The following is a 7,480-nucleotide window of genomic DNA, read 5'->3' on the forward strand; positions in this document are numbered from 1 at the left end:
TGACACTGGTTCCTAGAGGGGCACTTACAGTGGGGACACGTGAGGCAGAGGGGTCTAGCTATCATCCACTGTTCCTCTCCTTCTTCAGTAATGGAACCCTCCGGTTTCAGTCTAGCCACGCCCTCTCAGCTAATGGTGGTGTTTTCCCGGCCTCTTCTGCAGTTGGCAGTGATCAAGCAACAGAGTTCTGACTTAAAAGATGTGTGTGGAAATAATGGGTGCACCTTCCAGGAGGCACCCTTCCATGGAAGGGTTCTTCTGTCCTCTTGCTGTGGCTGGCTGGAATAGTGATAAAATGGTGGGAGCAGTAGCAGAGATCTTAACTACTGAAAGGGCAATAAGATGGGAGAAGCCCAGCACCCAACACCATGAAATTGCATCAGCTTTTATCCATGCAGCCCCCAACTGCTACCTGAAAGGAAAAGTAACTTTCTCCTTTTGTAAAGCCACTGCTATTGTGGCTGTTGTTATAGTAACCCAACAGGTGTCTTCACTGACAAAGAACATAAGCATATCATTAGAAAAGCAACAGATATGAGGACAAGGGATGCTTATAAAACAAAGCAAGTCCAAGTGGTCCAGGAGATACCTTCAAAGAGAAGGGGCCAGGGCAGGGCCCCTAATGAGGGGAAGCGGAATTTGGGTGAGTACAGGAAAAGAACAGATGTCTGCATGCAAGAATGCAGTGAGAAACACAAGGTACCAACTGCATGGAAACCGAGGGCTCAGGGTGAAAGACACACGCCCCCAAATTAGCAGACTCACGCTCAAGGTGATTAAAAGGGTAATCTGAATCAACACTCGGAAACCCAAGTTGAGGCTTCTACATTCATTTTCCACTGAATCCCCCGCTATCATTGAAGGATGTTGGTCCTGACTTCCAGGATAATGTCCAAGCCCATGCAGCTTTTTTTTTTTTTGTGCCAAGGATTCACACCTGATGCCTGCTTTCTGACTCGGTGTGTTTAATCACAGCCTCACCAGGAAGGCCCAATGAATAAGGAAGTATTGATTCTTTCAGATGTCTGAATATATAAGACATCTCAAATACCCATGAGACTCGGCTCCCGGATCAGGGACACCTCACAAACCTGAGTGGAAAGGAAATTGACATTGCTTGCAGAATTTCAAATGGCCACCAGAGGACGCCATTGCTTCCATTTTCCTATTTTGATTTGTACTGAAATATTAATTTGATTGTATGTTAATAAATAAAGTTGTCTGGGGGTCAGAGCTATTAGAGCCATAGCAAGAGTGTGGCGGTGGTGGCACACGCCTTTAATCCCATAGATATCTGTGTGTTCAGGGTCAGAGCTATTAGAGCCATAGCAAGAGTGTGGCGGTGGTGGCACACGCCTTTAATCCCATAAGATCTCTGTGTGTTCAGGGATACAGCCAGCATTGGAGACATATGCCTTTAAGACCTAGGGGGCTGTACATTCAGACAGTGACGAGGCAGTCATGTGTTTGGGTTTACAACCAATGAGAAGGCAGAACAACATACTTTAAAAATACGAACCGAGAGGAAGTAGGTCTCTTTTCGCGAAGCTGGGACAGCAGCAGGAAGGGTGAGATTTTAGCTCTGAGCTCTGACCTCTCGGCTTTCTCTTTTACATTGTTTCTGTGTTTCTTATTTAATAAGACGGTTGGTTACATCTACAGAATCAACACTCGGAAACCCAAGTTGAGGCTTCTACATTCATTTTCCACTGAATCCCCCGCTATCATTGAAGGATGTTGGTCCTGACTTCCAGGATAATGTCCAAGCCCATGCAGCTTTTTTTTTTTTGTGCCAAGGATTCACACCTGATGCCTGCTTTCTGACTCGGTGTGTTTAATCACAGCCTCACCAGGAAGGCCCAATGAATAAGGAAGTATTGATTCTTTCAGATGTCTGAATATATAAGACATCTCAAATACCCATGAGACTCGGCTCCCGGATCAGGGACACCTCACAAACCTGAGTGGAAAGGAAATTGACATTGCTTGCAGAATTTCAAATGGCCACCAGAGGACGCCATTGCTTCCATTTTCCTCCAGGGAATGAGGGACTGTCCCGCATTCCTTGAACCTCCACCAAAGCCTCCTGGTTCTGCTGTGGGCAGTGTTTCCTGTTTCTTCTTAGTCCGGTGAAGTCCACTCCTTTCCCGATGGCTGAGTGAGACCAGCACACATAGGATCCCATAAGTACAACAGTTCCTAGGAAAAACACTGGGTGCTGAACAGTGCATGAGTGTCCTCCATTCAGACGTAACCATCATGTGGGAAAAAGCATCATTGCAGTTGACGAAATTAGGGAAGCTGAAGGATTTACCCAAGGTCACCCTTACAAATTGTCAGACTAGACTATAAACTCACTTGTTTGTAGGTCTTCTGTCCAGAGCAAAGTGTGGACGTTTATTCTAAGATGTAACTGGTTTTGACTTTTGTTTGTGTCTGGTTTTGGTTTGCTTGTTCTGAGACAGTGGTCCATGCTGCTTTTTGAACTCATGAGCCTCCTGCCTCAGCTTCTTGAATGCTGAGACTCCAGGCCAGGGCCACCAAAACCAGCAAAAATAAAACTGCTGAGAAACAACTCAGAACAGAACTCACTCTATGGAGCGAGCTGGCTTCAAACTCAGAGATCAGCCGCCTCTGCCTCCTGAGTGCTAGGATTGAAGGCGTGTGTCACAACTGACTCTGCCCTCCTACTTCACCTCTTTTCCAGTCTCAGAAGCACCTCAAGGGAGAGGTGTCTTCCTGCCAAGTCCTTCCTGTTGAGCTGTTCTGGACTCAGCGTGCCTGACTTCCGATGAGTTTGGGATGGTTTGGAGAATGGATATCATTGAGTCTGCTGAGTTTGCCCTTAGGTCTACCACCAAGAAACAGGTGACTTCTGTGGCCTCGTCATCGCTGTAGCAAAATGCCTGAGGCCAAATGGTGTAAAAAGAAGTTTACTAAGCTCACATTATTAAAGTAAGAAATCCAAGATCAGGTAGCCCCTTTGCCCTGGCAAGGCCCCACCTTGGCTGTATCATGAGGTCGATGGCCACATGGTAGGAGCCTATAGTAAGACAGGAAGCCAAACTGTGTGGGGGGGGGGTGGTCACATGCTTTTTCATAACCTTCCTCTCAGGAGCAAACTCTAAAGACCAGTATTCACTGTTCTGAGGGTACAATTCAGTGACCTGCCACCTCTCAACAACCGCCCCACCACACACACACACACAAACACACACACATCTCTGCCACACCTCTCCCCAGTCTTCTCACACACAAGGACCAATTCACACCACACCCAGAGGGCAGCAACACAGAGGTGGCTTGATGCACAAACATGCCGTGAGTTCAATCTCAGGAACTTAAAGTGTCGTGGTATGTGTGTGACACCTCTCTCTCTCTCTCTCTCTCTCTCTCTCTCTCTCTCTCTCACACACACACACACACACACACACACACACACACACACACACACACATGCTTTAGCTGAGACCGTATCATGTTATTTCTTTGTATATATCTGTGAGCCTCTGCCATGTGGAGGGATGCTCTCTGAGGCCAGATCCCCTGGAGCTGAAGTCACAGGCAGTTAGAAGCTGCCCATGTGTGCCAAGAACTTAACTTCAGGTCCTCTGGAAGAAGGGCAAGCACCCTTAACCACTGTGCCATCTATCCAGCCCAGAATTATACTGCTTATTCCCCCTCAAAAAACAGTAAAAAAAAAAAAAAAAAAAAAAGCCAATTAAATGATGGCAATTATTTAAAAATTAAATGAAATAAAAATTTAAAAAATAAAAATCTTCGTCTTTTTAATTCCCCTGCCCCTCCCTTCCAATTCTCTCTCCCTCCCTCTCTCTCTCTCTCTCTCTCTCTCTCTCTCTCTCTCCCTCCCTCCCTCCCTCTCTCCCTCCCTCCCTCTCTCCCTCCCTCCCTCCCTCCCTCCCTCCCTCCCTCCCTCCCTCTCTCTCTCTCTCTCTCTCTCTCTCTCTCTCTGAAGAACACTGGAGGCAAGTACGGTCCTTCCTGCCTGTAATCTCAGCACTCTGGGTGTAGACACAAGAGGCTCCGTTCAAAATCAGCTCCGGCGAAAGTTTGAAGACAGCCTGGGTTTTATGAGATCCTGTCCCAAAACACAAAACAAAACAAAACCTGAACAAACTGGGGGATAAAACCATGTCGGTTTAAAACAATCAAAACAAAACAAAGAATGTTTTAGAAGACAGAAATAAAACTGGCCTGTGCATTGACGGCCAAGTTCTGATTAAGTCACTGGTGTGTGATTTCAGACAAGTCCCTTAGAACCTGTCTCCCTGCTTCCAAAATGATGTCCCGAGTCTCATATCTCAGTCTCTGTATGTACGTAGGAATCTCGCACACTTCCTGTCCACACCCTTGTCTTTCTGGCTTGTTCTCTCTTCTCCTCTCTCCAGCTCCCCGTGGGGGTGGGGTGCCTGGATAAACACATGACCAGAATGCAAGGTGTCCTCTGTCCTAAAGCCTTGCAGGCCCTGGGCACTGCTGCTGGGTGGTCTCGGGGGGTCTGCCCTTCCATCCAACCCCAACGCTGGGTGGCCACTTCCCTTCCAAGCTGTCCAAACACCGTCGGGCCCAGCCTGTCCCACTGCTGTTTGGGAATGCCAGGCCCTGACTCGGGCACAGCACCAACTCATTGCTAGCAGTTTCTATACCTGCCTTGTGGGCCAAGGCTGTCCTGTCCAAAGTGGAGTTTGGGAAAGTATCTATTGGACCACACAGTCCTAGAACAAAGCAGTTTTGTGGTTTGTTTTGTTTTGTTTTGTTTTTTGGGTTTTTTTTTGTTTTTTTTTTTTTGTTTTTTTTTTTTAGACAGCCCCATGGATTCCCTAGGTCCTGTGGACTTCAAGGCAGGTAGAACTTTCTGCAGAGCCACGCAAAGCCGTTGCCCCATGTCCCCACCCCAGGTCTAAGAACCTTCTCAGACGGCCATCTTCCCTCTGATGATCATTACTGTCCCTCTAGAGCAACCAAGACTCTGACAACCCAGTGTCATGGGAGACTCTCAGAGCAAGCCAGAGCGGCCGAGGGAAGATATCGAGTTGCCAGGGGTAGTCAGGGCTGGGGGAAGGTCAAAGGCCCCTCCCCTAGACAAACATCCCCAATGTGTCTCCCAGGTGAGGGCCTCTGCTAAGCTGTTGAACAGATCAGGAGCGGCCACCCAGTCAGAGGACCGGGACACTTCTGCAGACACAGTCCAGCAGCTGCAGAGGGGGAGAAGGGGGGCTGGTGACCAGGGCACTATCTGCAAAATATTCTTGGGCTTCTATTGCTTAATAAATCTTCTCCATGGCTTTTCCTGGGTGCTGAGCATGAATGAGATGAGGCATCATGAGGTTGATGTTGTCTGCCCATCGAAGCTCTCCAAAGCCTGATCCCCTTGGGCCATAGAGACAGGTGTGCAGGGAAAGCTGGTGGGAACAGTCACAATCCCAGGCACTTGAGGTTCACAAAGTCTTGGGATAGAGGGAGAGGAGTCCTGGGGCAGGTGTGAGATAGGAAGCCTGGCCAGTTTCAGGGTGAGGCTAAGGGACCAGGCATGTGGGAGGTCTGGGCTCATCGAGTGAGTGTACTATAGACACACACACACACACACACATACACACACACACACACACACACACACACAATCACACTATCACACTGCATCCTTTCTCCTTCACTGAACTGCTCAGTGATCTCAACTTCCACTTGTTACAGGTGGGGATCCCAGGATCTTGCTTGAAAGCTTGTTAGAAATGAAGACACATAATACCCACCTAGGCCTGCTGAGGAGAAATCTGCTGTTGAATAAGGCCCTGGATTCTGAGATGGGCTGCTTTAAGGGATCAGGGTTCTATCTCTGTCCTCTTGAGGTACCATGGCTTAGATGTCTCCTCAGAGCATCGTGTTGAAAGGTCATTGCCATGGTAACAATATAGAGAGGTGGAAATCTTAGAAGAGATAAGTAAGATTCTAACGGTTCTAGAAGTCCTCAGGAATGGGCTAACACTGTTTATGGGAAAGTAGGTTCCTGATTGGATAAGCTGGCTTGTAGCTCCCGCCCTCCCTCTTTCCCTCCTTAGCTGTCTCTCACTTCCATCTGCCTTGTTATGAATTATCAAAAGTCACAGCTGGTGAAGCTCCTAAACCTTGCGGTCTTGGGCTTTGCAGCTCTAAAACCTAAGTCTTTCTCTTTGCTTCTGATGTATCAGAATATACACAAGAACATTTTGGTAGAAGCAGACCCCAAAATTTAGTGTTACAGGTCAGCCCCCCCAAATAACAAAGGGACAAGTCTCAACACCAATATTGCTTAGTATCTAAGAACCCTGGGAAAGTGTTCTCAACCCAGGATGTGAAAAACCAGAGACCCGGCACTGTGACAGAAGTTTTTTTAATATTGAGAAAGCGTCTCTGTTGAGAGAAACATCCCAACATATCCTTTCTCAGTGAGGACTGGGGACTGGAACAGAGGTCTGAAGGAGGGATGCAAAAAAGGGATAGCATTGTGAAAAGTTGTGAAGAAGGGAGAGGGAGGAGAGAAAGGAACATCTCAGTGCACGGGTTGGGGGGCCCTGGGCATTTCTCAGGCAGAGGGTGGCAGCCTCCATCCACTCCTGCTTTGATATGGACCAGCTGAGAGTGCTTCCTCATGACTTGTCTCAGTCCTCTCCCCCAGGATTCCGTCTCTCCCTTCCTTTTCCCTTTTTGTCTCTCTGAATGAGCAAAGGGGCTCCCCAGAAAGCACCACATCCCAATATACGTGCAGAAAACTGAATCCAGAAGGTCTCGAAAGGTATTTTAAGAGGAAAACATACACTGTGAAAACAGCATCCCCTAGAGACACATGATACGCTCACCACGCCTTTTCAGTCCTTGTTGTGAGGGCGTGTGTGGAGGGCAGAGGACGATTTTGTGGAGGCGATTCTCTCCTTCCACCTTTTCGTCGGTTCCAGGTTCTCGGGTCACCAGGCTTGCACAACAAATCGCTTTACCTACTGAGCCATCTTGTTGGGCAATATTCATCAAGCTTGAGGGAAAAAAAATTCATCCTGTGTTTTATGATAGTTTAACTTGGGGTTCTGCAGATGAGGAAGGGCACTGCTCAGGGCTGGAAAATTCCTGTCAACCAGAATCAAGTCCATGGTCCCAAATTAACTCTCACAAACGAAGCCATTAGATTCCCTGGCTCAAGTCAGCTCAGATGCCAGCACCACACAAGCAGGGTCACAGCCAGAGGTATCCTAAGTCTGCAGGACTGGTGCCCTGCCTCGCTCCCCTTCTTGCCCATGCAAGCCACTATAAAGATCTGGCTTTCTCTGCACCCTTTCTGCCTCTTGTCTAGCCTTGGCACCTCTCCCATGACCCTGTTTCCCGAGCCTAAGGATCTGAGCATGCAAATGTTTTTCCTCATAACAGTCATTTCTGTGGCTGTGTGTCTTCCTACGCTTCCTAAAAATGACCACATGCACAGGACAGTTCCGTC

General features: G+C 48.0%; 1 long non-coding RNA gene across 1 annotated transcript; it reads right to left on the minus strand.

The window, feature by feature from the left end:
* Positions 1 to 1,817: 1,817 nt before the first annotated feature.
* LOC143267178 (uncharacterized) lies at positions 1,818 to 5,950 on the minus strand. Its single transcript, XR_013042086.1, has 3 exons — positions 5,772 to 5,950; positions 2,697 to 2,906; positions 1,818 to 2,199 (listed from the first exon to the last, which is right to left on the minus strand). It is a non-coding gene; the product is annotated as an uncharacterized LOC143267178 (long non-coding RNA).
* Positions 5,951 to 7,480: the final 1,530 nt, after the last annotated feature.

This window comes from Peromyscus maniculatus, chromosome 9 (genome assembly GCF_049852395.1).
Source record: "Peromyscus maniculatus bairdii isolate BWxNUB_F1_BW_parent chromosome 9, HU_Pman_BW_mat_3.1, whole genome shotgun sequence".
NCBI classification, from domain to species: domain Eukaryota; kingdom Metazoa; phylum Chordata; class Mammalia; order Rodentia; family Cricetidae; genus Peromyscus; species Peromyscus maniculatus.